Consider the following 26476-nt stretch of genomic DNA (forward strand, 5'->3'; position numbering starts at 1 on the left):
CATCCAGGCCTCTTGATTGACCAACATGAAGGTTTACACAGAGTTTCCCAGAGGTCAGCTTGGAAGCAGCTGTCAGAACTTTAAGCCGGGAGATCGCGTTTTCAGGCAGCTCCAAATCATCCCTCTGGATTGTAGAGCCCCGCCCCCCCTTTTTTTTATTCATAGAGACAGAGAGAGAGAGAGAGAGGCAGAGGCACAGGCAGAGGGAGAAGCAGGCTCCATGCAGGGAGCCCAACGTGGGACTCGATCCAGGGTCTCCAGGATCAAACCCTGGGCTGCAGGCGGCGCTAAACCGCTGCGCCACCGGGGCTGCCCTGGATTGTAGAGCCCTTTGCAATTTTCCAAGCAGCCTCTCTTTCCTGTTCTCAACACTTGGCACCCTGGGCAGACAGAGTTCAGGGATGACCTTGACTCTTAAAGGAGTGGCAGGTGCATTTGACAATGAGGAAGCCAAGCAGACCTGGACTCCAGCTAGGGATGAGGCTTCTGAATTAGGCTCAGGCATTTCCATTATTTTAACTCTCGCTCCTCATTGAATTCCTAGGTTTAGGAGTCCCTTCTAGAGCACAATGGAGGCAGTCCATGTTGTGCAACATGTTATCGCTGCCCAGTGAGACCGCAGTGAAGCATGGAAGCTCAGTAATGTGTCCGACACGCTGGGGGCATTGGCCAGGGAGACAGTCCTTTCAGTAGAGTTACTCTGCTCCATGCCCCTGCCCCAGCCAGGTCCCTTTTTGTCACATGATTCAGGTAGCTTCCCCTCTCAGGGGCCTCTTTCCTTCTCCCACTTTGTGCAGGGGCTATTGGGAGCAGGGAGTGGGCCGTGGTGTACTCCCCTCACAAATATGCCCCTGTGCCCAGGCTTGATTGTGGAAAGCCGAGTGGGCAGTGACCTGTGAGCCTGTCAGCCACTCCCCATCCACCTCTGGGTGGGGGCAGCTCCTGGAAGGCAAGGTCAGAGGAGCTTAGAGAAAGGCAGAAGCACATCCTGGTCCCTTCGGCTTGGGGTGGGGGCATGGGGAGAGCAGGGCTCTTGCCTGAATGGTCTAATAATAGCTGATATTTAAGAACATTCAGTACATACCTGACCCATCCTAAGTATTTCAATGTAGTACCTCACCAGTCACAGCAAAGTAGGTCCCATAATCATCCCCTTTTATAGGTGGAGAAAGTGAGGTACAGAGAGGTTGAGGGAACTGGCCCAAGATCTCATAGCCAGCAGGTGGCAGAGCTGGATTTAGAGCTGGTACTTGTCACACAGAGCTAACCAAACGCTAATCAGACTTTATATCCTCTGAGCTCTACCCCCTGTGACGGGGACCCCAGAACCCAGGCCTTGTCTGAGCGGGAGAGCAGAAGTCTGTCAGCTGCCCATCCTGAGCCACACTCCCTGAAGACAGTGACTCTGTGGTTTGCCCCCTGCTGCCTCTCCAGTGCCTAGAATCAGTGCCTCAAACAGAGTAGCTGCTGAATAAATCTTTGTCGAATGATGAACAAGATTTGCCTTGGGAGGAAGGGGCTGTTATAACCAAACGGTGCCGCAGCAGGTACATAGTGCAGTGAGGAGAGATGCTGGGCCCGCTGCCACCTGGGTGACACGGGACAAGTCATTTCCCACCTCTGAGCTTCCCTTTGCCCACCTGTAAGGGGGAGATGAGGTGTTGTGGGACTCCGTCCCCGTGCTGGCCCATGGCACAATGCTCTGGGCTTGTTCAGCTGCTGTTATTACTATGTTATTACCGACTCGAGGGCACTGCCAGTATTGGACCTTGGGTTCAGCGGAAGGTGGTTCTCTCCCCACACCCCTTCTCTGGCTGCTGCCAAGGGGCCCGAGGGGCTGCTGAGCTCTACCAGGCCCTTGCCTTCACCCCGTGTCAGGAAGGAGACCCTGTCCACACCTGTCCCCAGCCCCAGTTGTTACTCCTAATCCCTCCTCATATCCCTGCTCGCCAGGCATTTTCCCTCCTAACCACTCTGTGTTTCCATGGGAACAGGGGGAGGGTGGAAATGGGGGGAGGGGCCTCCCCCACGGAAAGGAACTTCATCTGGGCCTGTTTGGGAGGGGCTGGCAGCGCCTGGCCTGGCGGAGCTTCTCCTACTGCTCCTCTCCCACCTCCCCAGACCCCTCCCTGAACAGCATGTTCCTCCGACGGTGATTTTTAATGCATTTATCCTGCCGCTTAATTTATCCCGCATTGTGATCAGATTTAGCCCAGAGCGCTGAGCACAAGGGGCCTGCCTGCATATTCATGAGGCAGTTCATTCATGCCACCCCAGAGGATGCCAGGCACAGTGGGTACCAGCCTGGGTCCATGGATCCCACCACATAAGGGTGACCCAGGGCCAGGGGTTAGGGGCCCTGGCTGGAGTTAGGCAGATGGCATAGGGTACAGTGCGCGTGGGGTGGCACTGAGCACAGGCTCCAGAGCCAAACTGAGTTGAATCCATCTCTGCCATTACAAATGAAGTTGCTTCACTTCTCAGTTTACCCATCTGCAAAAGGGGCTGATAAAAGCCACTGCCCTGAGTCACTTGAAGGACCGGGTAAGATAATACACATAATGATCATGGGATGGGGGTGTATGTGTAAGGGAGTAACACATTTCTCTGTCATCATCACCATTCTTGCCGAGCAGTGGGTTGTCTGGTCTGGTTCATGGAGAAGAGAAAAGAGGCAGCAGGATGGGCATAAGTCTGTTGTGGTGGGGGCAAGGACTTGGGGATCATTTCCCTCCTGCCTGTGCCTGCCTGTGGATACGAGCTCCCCTCAAATGAGCTTCTGGAGGCCAATCATCCAGGAAGGCAGGAGAAGCCCAAGGAGGCCCTCTAGCCCCTGAGGAAGGGCCACAAGCATTGCCTGGATGTGTGAGCCCCACCAGCCACTGAAGCCCACGGGGAGCCTGGGGCTCTGGAAGAAGGCTGGGCTCTTGGCTCTAGGCTCTTCAGGCCTGTGGGAATTTCTCTGTAGATTCATTCTGTCCCTTTACTGATGCCAGTCCCATGCTGGGCACTGGGGACACACTTGTCCTCAAGGAGATGTCACCCCTTGAGGGAGGCAGTGGTCAGGGCCCACAGAGGAAGCCAGATCAACCTCTCTGGAAGGTCAGAAGAGGAGGAAGTCATCCCAGCTGGGGCATCAGGGAAGGCTTCCTGTGGAAGGTGACATCTAGGCTGAGCCTTAAAAACATGGCTGTGAAGAGAGAGGATGGAAAAAAAAAGGGCATCTGGTGTCCAAGGGACAGTAGGGGCCTGGTCGTGGGAACTCGGCTTGGGAGGTGTTGGCTGGACACAGGCCGGGAGAACCATGAGCCCCAGAATGAGAAGTCTGGACTTGCACCAGCCATCCCTGGAGGCAGGAAGCCCTGAGGGGCCCACCTCTGTCCCTCACACTCATGTACGCATGTAGGGGTCACGTTCCAGCTTGCCAGAGAAAAGAGGAGAGCTCCTGCCCTGGCTCTCCTGATTAATCTATAATTAAATCAGCACAGACGCCATGGAACTATGCTGTCATTAGAGAGCTAGTGAGGGCAAACAGTGATTGCTCCGCGAACCAAGAGCCCTGCCAGGTGGCTGCAGCTCTGGCTGTGTGCGGATAGCTGTCAGGGGTGAGGAGCGAGCACAGGAGGCCAGAGCTGAAGCCAGGATTGGGAAGATCAGCAGCTCACACCTGGCCATTGATACTCCCAATGCAATGCCACAAAGGCTGTGGGGGGCGGGGGTGGGGCTATTATTTTTTCCCATTTTATAGACACAGAAACTGAGGTGCAGAGAACGCAGGGGTGAGATAGCCTGGTTGGGTACATGGGTTTTGGAATCAGATAATCTTGGGTTCAGAACTCCCAGATGTGCCTCTTGCCAGCTGTGTGGCCTCAGGCGATTGCTTAACCCTTTCTGCTCCTCAGTTTCTTTGTGTAATGAGGCCGAAACACTGTCACTTCAAAATATTGCTTGTAGGGATTGAATGAAGCCATCCCTGCCAGAATTTAGCAGTGTTTGGTGCTTAGCAAGTGCTCATCAAATGCAACTACTTATAATCATGCTTTGTTGTAATTGCTTGTTTCTTGTCCATCTTTCTCACTAGAATGTGGACTCCATGAGGATAGGGACTGTGTCCATCTAGTTCGTTGCCTTGACTTCAGCAATTGGCACTCGTGTTCAGTAAGTGATTAGTATCTGAGGTGGCATTTATGTGGTAAGCCCACAAAATGCTAAATAAATATTAGGTACTATTTTCTCTACCTATGTTCTGCCTTGCTCTAAGAAGGATTCCAGGAGTGGGGTGCCTGGGTGGCTCAGTCAGTTAAGCAGCTGCCTTCTGTTGTCATGATCCCAGGGTCCTGGGCTCAGTGGGGAGTCTGCTTGACCCTCTCCCTCTGCCCCTCCCCCACTGCTCATGCTTGCTCACTTCCCCACCCCCTCAAATAAAATCTCCAGGAAACAAGAACAGATCTTCACTGACTTATGATGAAAGTCAAAAATTTAATCCACCTAACCTACCAAACATCACGGCTCAGCCTAGCCTACCTTCAGTGTGCTCAGAACACTTCTGTTAGCCTGCGGCTGGGCAAAATCATCTCACATAAAGCCTATTTTCTAATAAAGTACCAAATATCTCACTTTAGAAATGTATTGAATATTGTACTGAAAGTGATAAAATGGTTGAATGGGTGCAGAGTGGTTGCAAGTGTCTCGGTTGTTTACCCTTTAGACTGGGAGCTGTGCTTGTGGCCACTGCTCCAGCACCTCGAGAAGGCCTCCTCCCACCCACGGCCAGCCCGGGGAAGATCAAATTCCAAGTGCAGTTTCTACTGAGTGGGTATCTATCGCCTGTGCACCATTGTAAAGTCCTAAAATGGTAGGTCAAACCGTGGCGAAGGGGGGCCTTCTGCACCATCGTGATTATTATTGTTGCTGTTACTGTCTTGGTTCTCACTGTCGTGTCCCCAGTCCACTTGTCAGAGCTGGTCCTTCCTGAAATGAGTTCAGGAAAAGTCTAGAAATATGCAGGGAGCCTCAATTCACCTGCTTCTGGAAGGACATCCAGGGACAGTGGCAGAAACCCCTGGGGGCCCTGGAAAAGCCCCTTCCTCTTGTCGTCTGGGGTCTTTGGACTCACAGAGAGGTCAGAGGGGCCAGAGCCTGCTGCGTCTCAAAGTGGAGGGCATCTGAGGGAAGCCGTCTTTGGGGACTCTGAGAATCACTACTGTCTCTGTCTCTGTGCAGCCGTGGTTTCCAGCCTCTCCACTGGGATCTGAGGTTTGTTACACAAATAACTTGAAGTCCTAGATTCTCTGAATGATTTACTTTAAATATGATCAATTTGAGTGGATTCAGAGCTATCCCTGTAATGGTGTCACCCCCACTCACTCGCATTCTTGAGTGGAAGGTAAAGGGACAGACTTACAGGGAACTTCTAGAACTCAGTGCCCCTCACCTGCACCTCAAGTCATGAGTCACTGCTGCGTGCTAACACTCACTCCCCTGTGCCACAAACACTCGTATGAACGCTGCTCTGGGGCAGGGCAGGGGTGCTGGCCCATGTTCCCGGAGGCGCCTGCTCATGGCCTCTCTGGTCTCTGCGCGGGGCGGGGGGTAGGGGGGTGGGGGGGGGGTGGGGGGGCACCTCAACCGGAAATGCCAGGGGCTTACTACCCCAGGAGCCACCCTGGACCAAGGGGGCTTGGGGGGAGTGCATGTGGAGAAAGACTTCCTTGCCTGTCAGCGTAATAATTACCCACAGCAAAAACAGGAGCATTAGCCCCAATCTCAGCTTTTCTCCCTTTCCTGGCTCATTTCCTGCATCCCAACTCAACTACTGCCCCAGGGTCCTCCTCCAGGATCTGCATTTGGAGAACTTAACCTAAGACACCCTCCAGAATTGTGTGTGTTTTCCTGATCTACAAAAATTGTTGAGAGGTGCCGAGGGCCCATGTATACCCCTGGGAGTGTGTCTACGACGTGGGCTGTGATGACAAACTCTGAGGGCTGCGGCTCTAGGTGGGGAAGCGCTCATCATCCGCTGATCGATGGCACCTGGCAAGCCAGGTGGCTGAGCGCTTGGGCCCATGGCAGCTTCATCCTGACCTTCCTCAGGAACCCAACGCAAATCCTGAACTGAGGACTCTTCTGAACCGGGGGCCACTTGATTTGTGTTAGTACCCACCAACGAAGCACCTACTGTGTGCTGAGGAGACAAAAGGATAACAAAAGATGAATCAGAGTGAGTGTCCTTGCCCTAGGGCGGGGGTCAGGGTCTCTTGGGAAAGAGAGACATGTCAACATGTGGATGGAGGTTAGAGGCGAGCTGAGAAATTCCTCCAATCATTTAAGATACGCTTATTGAGCACTTGGGAGTATACAAGGCACTGTGAAAGGCCCTGTGGATGAAAGAGAACCATGCTCCACTCAGAAGTGAGGAAAGGTAACTGACATTTATTGGGCTCCTAGTGGGGGCCAGGCACAGAGTAGGGTGCTTTCTGGAGTCCATCTCCTCTCTTCTCACAACAAACCCGTGAGGTGGCAGCTATTCTTACCCCCACTACACAGAAGGGGCCCAGCAAGATGACGTAATTTACCAGGCAAGTGGCAGAGCTGGGATTCGGCCTAGGTCTGTCAGATTCCCAGACCCCAATACTATTTTTTCCCCTCGAATCAGACCAAGGTCTGTGGTTTTTGTCTTAAATACCCACTGAGTGAACCAGTTTTAAAAAGAACAAAACCTGGAAGCAAACCAGGCCAGTCTCAGATGGAGCCAGAACAAGCTTTTGCTGGGGTCAAGCTCCTGCTCTGAGGCCCTGCCTCATCAGCAGGGGCCCCAGCCTGGTCTTGACCCTTGTCTGTAGGGAATCCGGGACACCTGGAAGCTGACCTCATTCCACCCTGAAGAGTCAGGGAAGGAGAGCTTGGTAAAGGCCTGCTCCCCATGCCCATGGGGCCTCAGATGCAGCTGACACAGGATTTAGTGCAGCCCAGGGCTCAGATGCTCCCCATCACCTTCCCAAGGGAAATTAAGGCAGGGCCTGGCTGGTGGGTGGGGGAGGATATTCCAGTTACTATTAGTGCAAAACAAACCACCCCAAAATTTAGTGGCAGAGACTAACCATTTTATTATGCTACAGACTGTAGGTCAAGAATATGAACAGAGCATGGTTGGTGTGCGAGCCTCATGGTGTCTGGGGCCTCCTCTGGAAAGACTCAGTAACTAGGGGTGACTCAACAGCTGAAGGCTAGAATCATCTGGAGTGTCTTCACTTACACGTCTGGCAGGTGATGCTGGCTATCAGTTGGGACCGCAGTGGGGCTCCTAACCAGAGCAACTACACGTGGCCTTTCTGTGCCATCTCTCCTTGTGCTAGATTGGGCTTCCTCACAGTGTGGTGGCTGAGTTCTGAGCGCAAACATCCCAGGAGGGCCAAGTGGAAGCTGGATCACCTTTTATGACCTAACCTTGGAAATCAGGTAGCCTTGCCTCACTTCTGCAATACTCACAGGCTCACCCAGGTTCAAGGTGAAGGAACCCAGACTTCACCTCTCAACGGGACAGCACGTGGAATTAGAGATATTATTGTAGCCATCTTTGCTGCACAACCTGCTCTACATATAATTTGCTCCTGAAGGCAGTAGGTGGGTGTTGGCTGTCAAAACTACTAGACCATTGCGTAAGCGGCTGTGCTGACTGGAGATAAGGCAGCACTGTGAATGTTAGAACAGGGGGGCAGTAGTCTGAGGGGGGTCAGGGAACAAACAGCTTGGATGGAGATGGACCTTTGTGGTCCAGGCCACAAGGCTGGAGATAACAAGACAGGGCTCAATCTAACACAAAAGAACCGCCAGGTATTATTTGTTGGTCTACCACCCCTCTGTCAGTCCAGCCACCTTACCTATCCATCCATCTGTCCGTCCGTCCATCCATCCATCCATCCATCCATCCATCCATCCATTCACTCACCGGTATCAGTTTCACTATGATTCAATTTCCTCATCTGTAAAATTGGGTGATGGCATAAACCTCATAGGGTTATTTGAAGATTCAGTGAATTAATAGGTGTAAAGCGTCTAGAGTAGTGCCCAGCACATTTTAAGTCTACAATCAATATCACCTATTATGATCAGCATTAGTGCTATTTTTGTTTTTTTAATATTTTTTAAATTTTTTATATTTTTAAAAGATTTTATTTATTCATAAGAGACACAGAGAGAGAGGCAGAGACAGAGGCAGAGGCAGAGGGAGAAGTAGGCTCCATGCAGGGAGCCTGATGTGAAACTCGATCCCGGGTCTCTAGGATCATGCCCTGGGCGGAAGGCGGTGCCAAACCACTGAGCCACCCGGGCTGCCCAGTGTTGTTGTTGTTACTCAGTTATGCATGCATCCATTTACCCATTCTTCTGTCCATCTATCCTTTCATTTATTCAATGGTACAGTTGAATTATGTGCACATTTATCTTTTATGAATTTTATCATATTCTTAACAAAACAGAGTGGAAGAAAACTAATTTTCAAAGCACAGTTGACTCTACCTGCCATTACAGTTGGTGGGTGTGTGTCCCAGAGGGAGTATGAGCTGAGCCATGTGACTTTGCAGATCATTCTATAGGAACATGTTACTAAATAGGTTGGTGAAAGCAAAACCACAAGTGCTGCATTTCAGGGGCAACTTACTGGGTCTCACAGAGCAATTTTAACTGTTCATGTTTCAACTTTCACCCTCACTTTCCTACCTTGTGTGTGCAATGGGACCCATCTCTCTGTGATGGGCCCTGGCTGGTCCCTGGTGGTAGATAGGGTAAGACCTGGTCTCTGACCTCACTCTACTCGTGGTGTATGGCAAGTGCAACAGGACAGACATGTAAATACATGATCATCACAGTGTAATATGAAAAAGACCATGACTTTACTAAAATACAAGTCAGTATAAAATTGCAGAAGCATCAAGGAGCAAATGGCCGCTGGTGGTGGGAGAAGAAGAGCATCAGAGAGGCCTTTGTGATTATATGACTTTTAAACAAAATCTAAAAGGAGCTTAAAATTTCAAGAGGGGGAGGGGCCTGGTGGGCAGAGGGAAAGAATAGCACATTATTCAGAGATAGTAAAGAACACAAAGTATTGAGAAAAGGCAGAGTAGGGTGCGTGGGCAGAGGTGGAGGGAGATAGATAAGTCTGGATCCTAACGGCCTCAACTCCCTGTTAAGGAAGCTTGGACTTTTACTCTGCAGGTGCTGGGAGTTTTGAAGGGGGGCGTGCTTGGAGGTGGTGAATGGAAGGTTAGGCAAAGGCATGTAAGAGTCAGTTGTGTTTTGAATAGACCACTCTGGGGGATCCCTGGGTGGCGCAGCGGTTTGGCGCCTGCCTTTGGCCCAGGGCGCGATCCTGGAGACCCGGGATCAAATCCCACGTCGGGCTCCCAGTGCATGGAGCCTGCTTCTCCCTCTGCCTGTGTCTCTGCCTCTCTCTCTCTCACTGTGTGCCTATCATAAATAAATTTAAAAAAAAAAAATTTTGAATAGACCACTCTGGCTCCCACATGAAGAATAGATAGAAGAAAAAAAAAAAAAAAAAGAATAGATAGAAGAGGAAGAGTCTGGAAGCAAGGAGACCAGTGGGGAAGGCTGAGCTCCACTCAGTTTCTAGTGATTTCCAGCAGGTTAGGCAGCCAAGGAAAAAATTTTGTAGTAAATGGCCATGGAGAGAATGAACTCCTTTCCCCAAAAGGCAAGGGCCTGGTTATTGGGCACAGTTCCACTTTGGGTTTGAGATATATCACTTCAGGAGCCTCTCAGTTGAATTGACAGATGACCCCTCCCAGGTGTCAGATGGAAGGCTTTTAGGTTCTGGGTCCTATGAAGCATACCTGGTGCTGGAAAGTTCTCCTCATTGGACACTGTTGTTAAGATCTTCTCTTTGCCTTTGGTGGTCTTCAGTTGGACTATGGGACTTCGAGGCTATTTTTGTGTGTTTATTTAAATTTATCGTGGGCTCATTGTGACCTCTAAATCTGAAGACATGTCTTCATCAGGCCTGGAAAATTCTTTAAATTTTCTCTCTCCCCTCTTCTATTTTCTCTTCTTTGAACTCTAAGTATTCATTAGTTATACCTTCTCAGTGTGGCCCCGATATCTCATATTTTCCTTCTTCCCTCACCCTCTCCTCCTATCTCTGCTATGTTCTGGAAAATTTCTTCATGTTCCAGGTCATATTTTTTTTCCTCTTCATCTGAGGCTCACCTGCTGTTGAACCTTTCCAAGAATTTTTAAGTTCCAATTATTATATTTTTCATTTCCAGAAGTCTAACTTGATCGTTTTTCAAATCTACTTGTTCTGTTTAGAGAGTCTCTTGTTCATTCTTGTTTTTCAACTTCCTCTATTCTTGCTCTAAACATTCTAGGTGCATTTATTTTATATTTTCAATCTGATAATACAAATATATGAACACTTTGGGGGATTCGATTCTGTTGTCTGTTGTTTCTTCTGTCTTGCTGAGGTAGCATGTTTTTTGAATGCTTTGACATTTTTTAGTTGTCAGTTGGACCTGTGTCTGTGAGAATTCACTGAAGGCTAGATTGAGGATTTTTTTTTTTCCAGGGAGGATTTAACTTTGCTTCTGTTGAGCACCTGAGAGTACCACAGAGTTTATTTTTGTATTTTTTTATATTTTCAAGAATTGAGCTATTTCTTATGAAAAGTAAAGTCCATGAGACCTTTGAGAGAACCGGTATCCTACCTTCTACCATAAATTGTGAAATTTGATACAAATGGGATAATGCAGGATTCCTTATCTGGGTGTAATACGTGATTCATTCGTGATATTGTACATGGTGATGATTTGTGTAGTATTCCTTTATGCCACAATTCACTTATCTATTCTCTTGTTTATGAACCTTTGGATTATTTCCAGTTTGGTGCTTTATGAATGAAGCTGCTATAAACATTCTTGCATATTATTTCTGCTGAATATAAACACTTATTTTTATTGGGCAAATAGCTAGGAGTAAAATTATCAGGTGATGGAGTATATGGATGTTTAGCTTTAGCAGATACTAAATTTACCAATTTACTCTCCCACAAGCCAGATATGAGAGTTCCAGATGCTCTATATCCTCACCAGCATTGTATGTTTTTAATATTTGCCACTCTGGTGAGAATGTAGTGGTATTTCATTGTGCCTTTAATTTGTATTTTCCTGGATATTAATGATGTAGACTAATTTTATGTTTATTGACTACTTTGTGTTTATGTTTATTGTTTTATTATGTTTATGTTTATTGACTACTTGGTATCCTAGGCTATTTGCCTCCCTTTTTGGAACTTAGAACTAACTGGAATTTATTGGAAAAGTCAAGTGGTGCATATTCCATATTAGGTAATACCTCCAGCAGAGTGTAGGGCAGTGGTGCGCTGGTAAGCTGGCTCTCGGAAAAAATTTTAAAGCCTAATCTGTGGCATTTTCTGATTTCGTGGTGTAAGTACTCCAACCACATCCCATTTCAAGCTACCAACTGAATAGCTTACAGAATTCCTGAATATTTAAAAACTGATTCCCATGAGCCAGTATGGATCAGCTCAGGGGCACCAGTGAGTCTGGGGTGGTACCTCCAGTGAAACTAATTGATATTTCTGCAGCAAAATATGTAAATAATCACACTAATTGGCATATAACAGTCTGACATCAGTTGAGGTCAGATTTTTGCCTGCAAATGAGTCAACCACCAATTAACTGCAAGAGAACTTTCAGTTTACAGAGCTCTTGGATCTTTACATTGCACTTAAAAGATGTGGATCTGTATCTGCTTCTAGTCCACTGTTTGCAGATTTGCTGATGCTGTTGGGGCATTCCAGGAAATCCTCTTGAACTTGTGGGCACAGTAGCAAACAGTAAGTTTGGGCTAAATGACCTCTGAGGTCCTTTCTAGTCCTGGAAGTCGACAGCTAAAAATTCAAGGAATTTTCCACTAATTGTCCATTCCTTTATTTTTATTTTAGCACTGCTGTGGAATAGAGTCTTTCACAACACAACTTCTAGAGCTAGTGAACTCAGAGATCACAGAGCTCATTCCATAGAAAGTTCTGTAGTCAGACTCCCTAGATTAGAATCTTGACTCTACCACTTACTTTCTCTTTGATTTGGGGCGAGTCGTCTTAAATCCTTTTCCTCATCTGATCATGAAAACCGAGGTTACCAAAAAACGGAATTCCTGGAAACTGTGCCCGAATTGCTTGGAGGGGAAGTCCTCATCTCTGGGACCCCAGATTTTTTAAAAGATTTTATTTATTTATTCATGAGAGACACACACACAGATAGGCAGAGACATAGGCAGAGCGAGAAGCAGGCTCCATGAAGGGAGCGCAATCCTGGGATTCCAGGATCATGCCTGGGACTCCAGGATCATGCCCTGGGCTGAAGGCAGATGCTCAACCACTGAGCCACCCAGGTGTCCCTCTGGGACCCCAGATTGCATCAAGTGTCTCAGATCAAACAGCGTTGGTATGTGCAGAGCAGACAGTTTGTAGTGTCAATAAGAGAACGTAACATTGCCCACACTTGGCTCCTGGGGCTGTTTCTTCATCTTACCACCTTAATGGTCTGTGCCTATGGTGACTGGTTAGGGCAGCTGCTTGGCTGATGGTGCTCAGGGCCAACGTCAGTCCCCTCTCTCAGGAAATCCTGTGCCTGCATGAGAAACATCCAATACCAGACTTCCTCCAATCCTGGCAAAGGCTTGAACTCCACCACTGTAAGCTATCTCAGATTCATTTTCTTCAGTCTTTTTCTTCCTCTAGAGCCTGTCAGGAGCACCATGATTTAAATCCATCTTCTTGGGATGCCTGGGTGGCTCAGTGGTTGAGCATTTGCCTTTGGCTCAGGGCGTGATCCCAGAGTCCTGGAATTGAGTCTCACATCGGGCTCCCTTCATGGAGCCTGCTTCTCCCTCTGCCTGTGTCTCTGCCTGTCTCTCTGTCTCTCATGAATAAATAAATAAAATCTTAAAAAAAATAAATCCATCTTCTCTTGCTGAGGGGCAGGGGAAGCTGTGATGGAGCTCAAGGGGAGCCCTCCTGCTCCAAGGGCAGGAAGTGGTGGCTGAGCCTTTGAGGCTATGCCTGTGTGAACAGGCCAGTGGCCCCTCTTATTAGGCCTTCATCATTTAGCTGTTCTGATAGGTTTTTTTGAACTTGGGCTGTCTATTTCTTATTGACTCATAGAAGCTCTTTGTATATTCTAGATATGAGCCCTTAGTTATATGCATGTATTCAAAACATACCCTCTCCTAATCCGAAGCTTACCTTGTGCATCTCCTAAAGGAAAAGTTCGATTTTATTTTATTTTATTTTTGAAAAGTTTGATTTTAATGAAGTCTAATTTATCATTATTTTATTATTGACATTTTTATATCTTTTAAGAAATTGAGAAATGAATATATTTATTCATGCTTTCTTTAGAGCTTTTATTGTTTTAGTTTCCATGTACAGAACTATGCTCCTATGTCTTGAATTAATTTTTGTGTGTGGTGCAAGGTAAGCGTCAAAATTTTTTTCATATGGATATCCAGTTTTGACTACACTATTTCTTGAAAATAGAAAAATATAAAATAAATATTTTTTAAATAATTTTTTCAGTTGAAAACTGTAAAAGGGGTACCTGGATAGCTCAATGAGTTAATCGTTGGACTCTTGATTTGGGTTCACATCATGACCTCAGGGTCTTGAGATCAAGCCTCCTGGCTGGCTCTGCACTCAGCAGGGAGTCTGCTGGAGATTCTGTCTCCCTCCCCTTCTGCCCCTCCCCTGCCCTGCTTGTGCCCACACAGGCTCTCTCCCCCTACCTGCCCCCCAGAAAAGGAAAAAAACCCTACAAAAATATATATCCTTTCCTTGAATTTCAGAAGCCAGGTGACCACATATGTACAGGTCTTTTTTGGGATTCTCTGTTCTGTACTCCTGATCTATTGTGTATGGGTGTTACTAAATCCTGCACTGTCTTAATCACTATTTTCAAAATTAGCTTATTCTATTAATTAAGGTTTTTAATTTCTTTTTTTATTGAGGTATAATTGACATACAACATTACATTAGTTTCAGGTGTACAACATAATGATTTGATTTTTTTATGTATTTTGAAATAATTAAACTTTTAATTTTAAGATAATTGTAGATTCCCATGGAATTTAAGAAACAAAACAGATGAACATAGGGGAAGGGAAGGAAAAATGAAATAAGACAAAATCAGAGAGGGAGACAAACCATAAGAAATTCTTTAACTCTAGGGAACAAACTGAGGGTTGCTGGAGGGGAGGTGAGTGGGTAATTGGATGATGGGCATTAAGGAGGACATTTCATGTAATGATCACTGGGTGTTATGTGCAACTGATGAATCACTAAACTCTACCCCTGAAACTAATGATATACTATATGTTAATTAATTAATTTTTAAAAGATAATTGTAGAGTCCCATACAATTGTAAGAAATAACAGAGAGTCTGTGTGCTCTTTACCCAATTTCTTCCGATGATAACATCTTGCAAAACTAGAGTACAATATCACAACCAGGATATTGATATTGATACAATCTACCAATCTTATTCAGAATTCCTCAGTTTTACTTGCACTATTTGTATGTGTGTCTGTATGTGTGTGTGTGTGTGTGTATTTAGTTCTATTCAGTTTTATCATATAGGTAGATTCATGTATCCACCACCATAGCCAAGATACAGAACAGTTTCATTGCCACAAGTGTGTGTTTCCCTTTTGGAGCCATACCCACCTTCCTCCCACATTTTCTCCCGCACTACATGGAACATCCCTGACCTTTGGCTAATCTGTCCTCCATGTCTATAATTTTGTCATTTCAGAAATATTAGATAATGGAATTGCAGAGTATGTAAGCTTTTAGGATTGGATTCCTTCTCTCAGCATAAATTCCCTTGAGATTCACCCAAGTTGCTATGATATCAATAGTTTGTTCCTTTTTATTGCCGAGGAGTATATTCCATGCTGTGGATGTACCAATTTGTTTAACAAGTCACCCAAGGGGACGCCTGGGTGGTTCAGTCCATTAAGTGGTTAAGCATCTGACTTCTGCTCAGGTCAGGATCTCAGGGTCCTGGGATGGAGCCTTCCATCAGGCTCTGTGCTCAGTGGGGAGCCTGCTTCTCCCTCTTCCTCTGCCCCTCCCCCTGCTCATGCTTTCTCTCTCTCAAATAAATGGATAAATAAAATTTTAAACAAACAAACAAACAGTTCATCCAGTGAAGATCCAAGTTGTTTCTGGTGTTCAGCTATTATTAATACAGTTGCTGTGAACATTTACATACACATTTTTGTGTGAACACAAGTTTTTGTATCTCTTAGATAAATGGCCAAGAGTCCAATGTCTGGGTTGTGTGGTAATAGCACGTTTAGTTTTGTTTTAAGACTTTAGTTTTTAGAGCAGTTTTGGATTTACAACAAATCTTGGTAGAAAGTACAGAGAGTTTCTATATACCTGCTGCCCCAACATTTGGACAGCCTCCCCCACCATCAAAATTCTCCACCAGAGGGGTATAATTTTGCAGAGTGGTTTGTTAAAATCTATGAATCAATGTTGACACATCATTATCATCTAAAGCTCATAGCTTATATTGGGATTCCCGGTATTGTATGTTCATGAGTTTGGAAAAATGTATGTTCTGCATCCATCATTATAGCAACACACAGAATAGTTTCACTGTTATAAAAATCCTCGGTATCCTGTGTGTTCCTCTCTTCCTACCCCAACTGCTGGCACTGATCATTTTTACTGTCTCCATAGTTTTGCCTTTTCCAGAATGTCACATACTTGGAATTATACACCAGGAAGCCTTTTCAGATTGGTGTCTGTCATTTATTAACATTCCCTTAAGTTTCCTCTATGTCTTTTCAGAGCTTGACAGTTCATTTCCTTTTTGCACTGAATAATATTCCCCTGCCTGGACGTATCACAGTTTATCTATCCATTCACCTGCTATAGGACATCTTGGCTGTTTCCCAGTTTGAGCAATGATGAATAAGGCTGCTATGAACATCCATGCATAAGTGCTTGTGTGGACCTAAGTTTTCAAGTTATTTGAGTAAATGCCAAGGAGCACAATTGCTGGATCATACAGTTTAAGAGTATGTTTAGTTTACTAAGAATTCCAAAAGGGCTGTACTATTTTGCATTCCCACTAGCAATGAAATGAGAGTGCCTGCTGCCCCATGTTCTCATCAGCATTTGGTGCTTTCAACGTTTGGGATTTTGGCCATTCTAATAGGTGGGTAGCTGTCTCTCATTGTTGTTTTAATTAGTTTTCCCTCATGACAAATGATGCTGAACATCTTTTCAAATGCTTACTTGCCATCAGTACATCTTCTTTGGTCTTTTGACCATTTTTTAATTAGGTAATTAGGTTGCTTATTTTCGTATTGTTGAGTTTTAAGATTTTTTTGTATATTTTGGATAACAGTCTTTTTATCAGATACGTCTTTTGAAAATATTTCCTCTCAGTCTGAAGCTTGTCTTCTCATTCTCTTGACATTGTCTTTCATGGAGCAAAAGTTTTTAATTTTAATGAACCAGCTTATAAATTATTTCTTTTATATATCATGTCTTTGGTGTTGTATCTAAAAAGTCATCAACACACTCAAGGTCATCTGAGTTTTCTCCTATGTTGTCTTCTAGTTTTATAGTTTTGTGTTTTATATTCATGTTTATGATCCATTTTGAGTTAATTTTTGTGAAAGGTGTAAGGACTGTGTCTAGATACTTTTTTTTTTCATTTGGATATCCAATTGTTCCAGTGCCATTTGTTGAAAATACTGTCTTTGCTCCATTGTTATTGCCTTTGCTTCTTTGTCAAAATTAGTTGACTCTATTTATGAGGGTTTATTTCTGGTTGATTTTTTTTTTTTTACTGTTGAATTTTGAGAGCTCTTTATATATTCTAGATACTAGTCCTCTGAGCTGTCGTTTTCAATATATCCTAAAATCTAGTATTGTTAGTCCTCCAGCTTTATTATCCTTCAATATAATCTCTATGACTGAAAGTCCTTTGAATTTTCATTGAAGTTTTAGAATGAGATTGTCAAAACCTCCAGAGGATTTTGATTGGGATTGGGATCTATAGATCTATGTGGGGAAAACTGACATCTCTCCAACGGTGAGTCTTCTGATCCAAGAACATAGTGTATCTCTCCATTTGTTAAGGTCTTATTTAATTTTTGTCTGTGTGGTTCTCATTTTCAGTATAGTAGACTTGCACAACTTTTATTAGAGTTATATTCTTCTTTTATTAGAGTTCTATTAGAGTATTTGGTGAATTTTTGATGTTATAACTGGTATTATTAAAATTTTATTTTTAATTTTTGTGTTGCTCACATATGGAAATATAATTAATTTTTGAATATTGACTTTGTAGATAGAGACCTTGCTAAATTTACTTATTAATTTTAATAGTTTGTAGATTCTTTGGGATTTTCCACATGTGCAATAAGTGACATTTTTACTTTTTCAGTTCCCATTTTGCATATTTTCCCCTTGCTTTATTGTACTGGATAGCCTGTAATGTTGAATAAACAATAGTGATAGTGGAGAGTTAATCTAAAGGAAAAAGTATTTAAATTTTCACCAGTAAGTATGATCTTAGCTGTAGGGTTTTCTAGATACACTTTGTAAGATTAATGAAGATGTCTTCTATTCCTAATGTGCTGAGAGTTTTTATTATGAATGGATATTGACTTTGAAATATATTTTCCACATCTTTTGAGATGGTCATTTAAAATAATCTATTGGGGGCACCGAGGGGGCTCAATCCATTAAGTTGGCTGCCTTTGGCTCAGGTCATGATCCTAGGTTCCTGGGATCAAGCCTCATGTTGGACTCCCCACTAGGTGGAGAGTCTGCTTCTCCTTCTCCCTCTGACCCTCCCCACCACTCATGTTCTCTCTCATGCTCTCAAATAAATAAATTCTTTAAAAAAAATAAAATAATCTGTTAAAGTGGTGAATTATATTGACAGATTTTGTTAATCAAACCAGCTTTGCATTCATGGAATAAATCACATTTGGTCATAATGTACTGTGCTTTTTATATATTAATAGATAATACTTATTACCTAACTCTGGGAAAAGAACAAGGGGTAGTGGAAGGGGAGGCCGGCAGGGGGATGAGGTGACTGCATGACAGGCACTGAGGAGGGCACTTGAAGGGATGAGCACTGGGTGTTATACTATATGTTGGCAAATCAAACTACAATAAAAAAATTTAAAAAAAATATTACAGCATTTAGTATTACCACTGTAGTACTTAGCATTTTTACATTCATGGAGATATTGGCTTACAATTTTCCCTTCCTATAATTTTTTCTCAGAATTTGATAACAAGTTTAGGCTGAAATCATAAACCAAGTCAGGAAATATTCCCACCTTTCCTATTCTCTAGAAGAGTTTGTAGGATTGATGTTTTTTTTATTCTCTAAACATTTAGAAGGATTCACAGTGAAATCATCTGGGCTTAGAGTTTCCTTTATGGGAAGGTTTTATTTTATTATTTTTTTATGGGAAGGTTTTAAATTACAGATTAAATTTCTCTAGTATATATAAGACTATTCAAAACTTTTATATCTTCTTGTATCTGTTTGATAAGTAGTGTTTTTCAAGGAATTTGTCCACCTCAATGAAATTATCCAGTTTTCGACATAAAAGTGTTATATTCTCTTATTACCATTTAATTTTTTTTTTTTTTATTCATGAGAGACACACACAGAGAGAGGCAGAGACATAGGCAGAGAGAGAAGCAGGCTCCATGCAGGGAGCCCAATGTGGGACTCGATCCCAGGACTCCAGGATCATGCCCTGGACCGAAGGCAGGCACTCAACCACTGAGCCACCCAGGTATCCCTCTTATTACTGTTTAAATGTCTGTAGCATCTGTACTGATGTCCTTTCTTCATTCCTGATGTTAATTACTTGTGTTATCTAATTTGAGTTACCTTTCTATTTCTCTTCTTAATCTTTTTCAAAGAATTAACTTTTGGCTTTGTTAGATTTGGAGTCCACCTTATTATTTTTTAAAGATTTATTTATTTATTTTAGAGAAAGAGAGAGTGAGAGAAAGTAGGGGGAAGGGCAGAGGGAGAAGAGAGAGAATCCTAAGCAGATTCCCTACAGAGTGCAGAGCCCAATATGGGGCTTGATCTCAGGACTCCAAGATCATGACCTAAGCCAAAATCAAAAGTCAGGTGCTTAACCTACTGAGCCACCCAGGCACCTCTGGGGTCCACTTTAAATTGAAGTTCTCAACTTGAATTTTTTTGATACCTCATTAGTACTTATGATTCATGCCTAAAACTCATGGGAGAGCCAGTCAATATCCATACCTTCTTAGGGGAGATTTTTTTTTTCTGTAATTCCATTGGGTCCTAGCCTAACACAATTTTATTTGCTCCTTGCTTCTGTGAAAAAAAATACTTTTTAAAAAATTCACCCTTTCTTTCATGGTATAGCCCTTCCTAGGTCCATCATTTCTGCAGAATGATCCCTGACTCATTTGGCTCTCTGTCTTACATGGGTCATCGACTAACCTGAGCTGTAGGTGTCTGCATGACACCTGCAGCTTCAGTGCCAGTTTATCTTCTTGGTCTCACATTCCTGCCTTGTTTCTGATCTGACAGGATTTCTCTACTTTAAGACTTGTCCATTTCCACATATATATTTTTAATCTAGCATTTTCAGATGTTTTGTAGGGGGAGGATCTTAGCATCTCTCACATTAAAGCCTTTGCATTGGCTGCTCCCTCTACTGGAATGCTTTCCCCCAGATATCTGCAAGGATGTCATGCCTCCTTCACTCTTTTGCTCACATATTACCTTCTCAGTGAGTGCTGTTTAACTGCCCAATTTAAAATAAATAATCTGCACCAACTCCAGCACCCCCCCTACTCTACTTACCCTGATCTTTTCCCCTTTTTAAAATAGAACTTAAAACCACCTAATAAATTGTATTGTTTACTTTTTTATTGCTTTTTTTGTTTATTGACTAGTTCCCTTCACTAGATGAAAGCACTAGGAGGGCTGGGTCTTTATCTGTGTTGTTTACTAAAGTCTCCCAAATTCCTAGAACAATGTCTGGCACATAGCAGTTTTTCAGTAAATTTCTTGAATTAATAGTATAAATAAAGGAGTATTTCCAGAATTGGAACCCTCTTATTGGACAGAGGGAGAAACAAGGGTCTTGAAAGGAAAAGGAATTTGTCCAAGGTCACCTGGTAGAGGGGGTAGCAGAGCCTGGACCAGAACAGTTACCCTTGGCCTGTATCCAGCACTCTACAGCTTCAAAGTACACTTATTGTCTCCTTGGAGCATTGCCACGGGCCCCAGGTATGAGCAGCGCAGGAAAAGCAGTCATGTCATAACACTCTTGGCCACTTTCTCCTTCTGGAAGCATGGTCTTCCCCAGCTCTGCTGCAGCACTCACTCAGTTTTCCTTCTGCTGCAGCATACACTCAGTTTTCCTTCTGCTTCACTGCTCACATCCTTTTAGACTCTTCTGCTCAATTCTTAAATGCTGCTGATTCTTGAGATTCTGCTCAAGTGAATGTCTTGTCTCCCAATGCCCTCTCTATGACTGACCTTGTCTACTCCATATCTTTGATCGCTCTGTCTCCAGCACCAGCCACTCCCCTACTTGCCCATTTTCTTGGACATCTTCTTAGAAGCCTCAGCATGACTGGGATGCTCCTTGAGTACACAAGAGAAGCTTTGGTCTTGAAGGCAGAAAATCTAGCTCTATTGCTTACTCAGTGAACCCTTGTATCAGTCATCATCAGTCTCTGAGCCTTGAATTTTCTCTCTGAGAAAAATGGTGGTGACCTCAACAGGGTTTTAGGAAGGTTCCAGGGAGTTTGTGGATTGACACCTCAGAAAACTGTGAAACATGGAGCCCGTAGGAGCAGCCCCATGTGCCCCATAGATACCTCACATGACTCAGGTACTCCAGTAGGCCCTCCTTTCCTTTGCCCTTTGCCCAGACCTCTCATCGCAGGGGCCTTACCAGCCACTCACACCAGAAACTTGAGCCTCCTTTTTCCCTTTCCCTAACCCCTATCCAGATCTATCCACAGCTCTTTTCCTGCCTCTTCACCTTCTCTCCCAACTATCCCTTTCCTCTCACTTTTCATAGCTCCAGCCAAGCCTGGGCCCATCATCTATCCTCTGGATGGTGGCAGTGGCCTCATCCCATCTCACACCTTGAAAGCCATCTTCCACACTGGCCACCATTAAATAATGTTGAATCACGTCTTCCCTATGTTCTAAATCCTGTGACAGCACTGCTCTGAGCTGTTCACCTGTCACTCAAGGTCTTTCCTGATTCAAACCCCTGCTCTGGCCTTTGCTCTGCTGCTCTCCCCATGCACCAGCCCTCAGCTATTTGCTTTTCTCTGAATCCGCTGTGTCTCCTTCATGCTGTTCATGCTAGCCCCTGCACGTGGGATTCCTTCCCTTCTTTCCCTGTCTGCTGTGGGGTTGCCACAGTCCTGAAGTAAGCCCTGCAATGCAGAATGGGGAAATGAGAGTTAGGCTGTAATCTGTGTACACATAATACATAGGCATTTTGATATGATAGTGATTCCATACTTCTGCCAGAAATCCTGGGAAATAGCCTCTATTGTCCTAGGCTTAGCCATCAGATGTGAAAGTTGTCTCCAAACCCAAGATTTGGACTAGCGCAGTCAGCCAGTTGGTCTGCTTGTGTAGGGCTAAAGAGAGGACACAAGTACTTAAGGTTGACCAGATGTTCACTGGGTAAGGCATATCTGTGAGATGTTTTGAGTGGGATTTATTAGATAATAAGACAGGTGGAATTTGTCTCTCTGCTTGGGCTGGTGGTATCAGAACCCCTGGTAGTATCAGCCACAGAGCTGGCTCAAGAAGGCTGAGGCCAGAAAGGGGGCTGAGACCCATATGTCCACATCCTTCTGTTTTCTTGCCTTCACTTGAGGATCCTTGGGCTCCCAACCATCACTCCCTTCCATATCCTGCAGCAGTGCTCTGTGCAGGTCTCTGGGGGCAATTCCAGCAAGTTATCTTCTATGTCTGAGACTTTATCCTGATTCTACCACTGTATTCTACCCTCTGTATCCTTGAATAACTGTGTTTACTCCTTTTGACCTCAGTTTCCTCTCTGAAAAAATGGTGCTATTAAATCCCCCAAGCTGGAGTATTTGGAGGATCAATTGAAATGGCCCCTCTGAAGCCTTTGGTATATGTAAAGGAAATAAATGGGCCAGTGGTCCTTCTGCTCCTTCTACTTCCTGCATACTCTATTTCAAGGGAAAAGACTTTATCCTGTTCACATCTGAGACACTCTTCTGACCCCCTGGGCCTAACATATGACACATCTCCATAAGTGTTCTCTAAATTGATCAATAAGAGAGGATGACTTGGGGGGATGGGCAGTGCCTTGGACACTAGGACGTGGAGTCAGGGCAGTACCAAATGCGCATTTCCCTCATGTGACATGAGGGAGGCTTTAGCTTTTGAGCCCTTCAGACCCAGGTTCAAATCCTGACTCAGCTCTTACTCACTCTGAGATCTAGGGCACATGAAGTCACGTCTCCAAGCTTCAGTGGAATGAGGGGCAGGCCTGACACACAGTAGGTACTCAGGAAATGGGACCCAACCTGTCCTCTTCCCTTCCTCCCTCCCTCCCTCCATTCCTTTCCTCCATGTGAGAGATGTCTCCAAGGAAACGGGAGGAATTATTTTAAGAAAAGAGATGAGGGCTCGGGTGGGAGCAGATGGTGGCTCAGGCATCTGGGAGGCAGAGGCAGGCAGCTCTGGCCCTCCAAGGAGACAATGGAACCCAAGCACCTCCCCAGCCCAGAAAGCACCAGGGCAGGGACTGGAGGCAAATCCATATTGAGAGGCAGAGAAAAAGCATTTCTGGTGCCACAGAGCAAGGACAGAGCACTGGACCTCACTGTGCTCTTAACTCACTTCATGACCCTAGGAAAGTTCCAGTCATCCAGTCTGTTAGTCTAAGGGTGAGTAGGAGGCCCTACTACAAGAGGCAGAGCAGGAAATGGTAGGATAAGGGGGAGGGTGCTGGGTTCCAGGGTTCAGATGGTATGAGTGAAGATACCAGGGACCCCTAATCCTGGCAGAAATTCATTCATTCATTCATTCACTCACTCATTCATTCAGTTCATATCCCCTCAGCACCTTCCACTGCCAGGCAATGAGCATACCTTATTTCAAGTCCTCAAAGCATCCCTATTGTGATCTTTTTGCCCCATTGTACAGCTGAGGGCACTGAAGCTCTGAGAGGCAAAATGGCTTGTCCTGGTTCACAAAGGAAGTCAAAGATTCTTTCCTAATTTTGTCTTCATTTTCCATAGATCCCCATCACCTTCAACTGAAAATCATGACTCCTGAGAGGATTTCAAAGTCATGATGATCCAGTCCCTGCTGACCTTTCTGGCCTCACCTTTGAATTCTTGAGGCTTTCCCCCCACTGAACTACACATAGTGGCTTGTGTGGGCTTGGTCTGGCCTTCAGACGTTGGTGCACTGTCCCCTCATGCTAGGATGTCCACTTTGTTCTTCCCTTGCTTATCAGGCTTGGGCATCACCTCTCCCCAGAAGCCTTCCCACACTTCCTTGACACTTGGTCAGGACCCCTCTGGGAATGGTGGGTTTTCTTGGGTCTCCCCTGAAGATGGCAAACCTCCTGAGGACAGAGATGTTCCTCCTACAGCCCTGCATTCCCAGTGCCCAGCACGGGGCTTAGCCTAAGTGGGTATTGGTGAATACTGAGTGAATGAAGAAGTAAATGAATGAGATAAGGAACACCCTGGCGTTTCTACTACCAGCTTCACTCATTTTATTCTCCAAACATTTCCCAGGCACCTCCTCCATGCCAGGCCTGATGCCAGCCCCAGGGATGACAATAACTCAGGCTTTCAACTCACTGTGTGGTTTACAAGAAGCTTCCATCATAGAAGTCACAACCACTTTGCAAAGTGGGTATCCATTCTTGTGTCCATTTCTCAGGTGTGGAAACTGAGGCCCAGTGAGATTGGGTGACGTGCCCAGCCACAGCCAGTATATGACAGAACCAAGATTTGAACCCAGGCCTGCTCACTGTGGAGCCCAGACTCCTTTCACACTGTGAAAACAAAGCAAAGTAAAGCAAAGGAATACGTGAACACCCCAAAAATTTGGAGAACACAGTTGAAAGAAGGAAGAGGGCAAAGACCTACAAAGCTCCCTCTCCCTCAACTTTTGGATCTATCTCATTAACCATCTAGGACTCTCCTACTTGTTTTGGCTGAGTCTTCATGTACAAGGAAGTGAATGACCTGGCCAAGGTGGCACAGATGCAAGCGGCATAGTCGAGATTTGAACCAGACTGTTGGATGCCGGAATTGAAGGTGAATTCAGTGTGGCCCCACACCTCGAGGAGCTGTTTCCAGTCAAGGGGAGAGTTGGAAACAAACAGGTGTTGGCTTACTCTGGCTTCCCCCAGAAGCAGACCCTGAGACAGTGACTTGAGCACATGGAATTTATTTGAGAGGTGATCCCAGTAAGTAGGAGGAATAGCATGTGGAGAGTGAGGCTGGGCAGGAGACAATGTCAATAAAATCAGTAAGCGCCTAGTGGCTCCATCCTGTCTAGATATTTCTAAGAAACAGTGGAGAGGACACCTCAGTATGGAGGCTGGGCATTTCCCCCTTGGTGCCTGACCGTCACGCCTGAAGGTTGCTCCTGGAGGCATCCACTCCCCCTGCATTTCCAAGTGGTCCTGTGCTTGGACAGAGCAAGCTCTTGTGACTTCAGAAAATGCCATCAGGCAGAAAAGTGGAGACACGTGTGTCTGGGAGCTGTCCACCACGGCTCTAGCTGGAGTCCCAGAAAGGCACCAACAGCGGCTGCTACGAGGTGTTTGAGACATCATGTGTCTTGGTCATCATAAAGCATTTGAGGAGTCTAGAGCTAATATTGTATTGTACACTTGAAACTTGCAAAGACGGTAAAATCTTAAGTGTTCTCACTACAAGAAAAAAGGTAACTGTGCAGTGATGGATATGTTAATAAACTTGATTGTGGTGATCATTCCACAATGTATATGTGTGTGTGTGTGTGTGTGTGTGTGTGTGTGTGTGTATGTATATATATATACATGTGTGTGTACATGTCAGGTTGTACATCTCAATAAAGCTGACGGACAAAGAAATACATAAATCTTTGTAATACTAAAAGGAGATAAATTAAGTATTTGGAGGTGACAACCCAGGAGTGGGGTGCAGAAGTCAGGGAAGGTTTCCCCAGAGTAAGTGACATTGAGTTGAATTTTGAAGGGTGAGCATGCAGTGGGGAAGAGGCATTCCAGGTAGGAGGACTTGCACAGGTGGAGGCATGAAAGAGCTTGTCCTTAGGAGGATGTAAAGCCTATACCTGAGTCCTGGGATTTGACCACAGTTGAATTAGGAATGAGTGCAAAGACCAAATGGTGAAGGGTTTTGAAGACCAGGTTAAAGGCTTCACACTTTCTCTCTGAGGGCTAGGAAGCCATTGCAGGGTTCTGGGCAGAGAGTTGGCACAGATCCGCGTTATAGAAACATCTCTCTGCAGCTGGTGTGAAGGGTGGCTTGGGAGGGGGTAGACTGGAGCAGGAGTCATGGGAGGAGGCTGGTGTACTGGTCAAGTCCAGAGATATAGAGGCTGAGCCAGGGTGGGATAGAGCATCAGGCCCAAAGGTTGTTTAGAAGAAGGTTTGGGATATAGGATAGGGTGGGAAGGAGGCCAGCCCTTGGCTGCAGGGGCTCTGGGAGGCTCCCCCTCTCCTTTTCCCCAAGGTACCCGCCCAGCCTGTCCAGAACCTGACTTACATGGAGAATGGCACCAGGGCCAAGGCATCCCCAGATCTGGTCGTGAAGGATCTGGACATTATCTGCTTTGGTCATAAGCCAAATCTCATCATTAGCTAGATGTGGTCACTATCTAGATCTAGTTGTTACCAGAGCCGGTCCTTAGCCAGGGCTGGAGGGTACCTGCTGCCAAATAGACTCTACTTGGTTTAAGTCACTCTGTCCTCTTCTAGAGTCCTTCCTAAAGCCCTGGCTCTCTGCCTGAGGGTATTACTATTCTGAATTTTGAATTATACTTCCCTAGTTTCTTTGTTTTCATTTTATTACATGTATGAATGCTTAAACAGTGTATTTTTACTTATTTACTAATTTTAAAATAAAAACAGTACATAGTTTTTTTTAACTAAATGCTATGTGTGTGTGTGTGTGTGTTTAAAGATTTTATTTATTTATTCATGAGAGACAGAGAGAGAGAGAGAGAGAGAGAGAGAGGCCGAAACATAGGCAGAGGGAGAAGCAGGCTCCCTGCAGGTTGCCCGATGTGGGACTGGATCCCCAGACCCTGGGATCACTCCCTGAGCCAAAGGAAGATGCTCAGCCGCTGAGCCACCCAGGTGCCC

General features: G+C 45.1%; 1 long non-coding RNA gene across 1 annotated transcript; it reads left to right on the forward strand.

The window, feature by feature from the left end:
* Positions 1-305: 305 nt before the first annotated feature.
* Positions 306-26151, forward strand: LOC111092212. The gene is made up of 4 exons (XR_005377806.1): positions 306-4158; positions 4709-4855; positions 7119-7623; positions 23892-26151. It is a non-coding gene; the product is annotated as an uncharacterized LOC111092212 (long non-coding RNA).
* The last annotated feature ends 325 nt before the right edge of the window (positions 26152-26476 follow it).

The sequence above is a fragment of the Canis lupus genome, chromosome 24, assembly GCF_011100685.1.
Source record: "Canis lupus familiaris isolate Mischka breed German Shepherd chromosome 24, alternate assembly UU_Cfam_GSD_1.0, whole genome shotgun sequence".
NCBI classification, from domain to species: domain Eukaryota; kingdom Metazoa; phylum Chordata; class Mammalia; order Carnivora; family Canidae; genus Canis; species Canis lupus.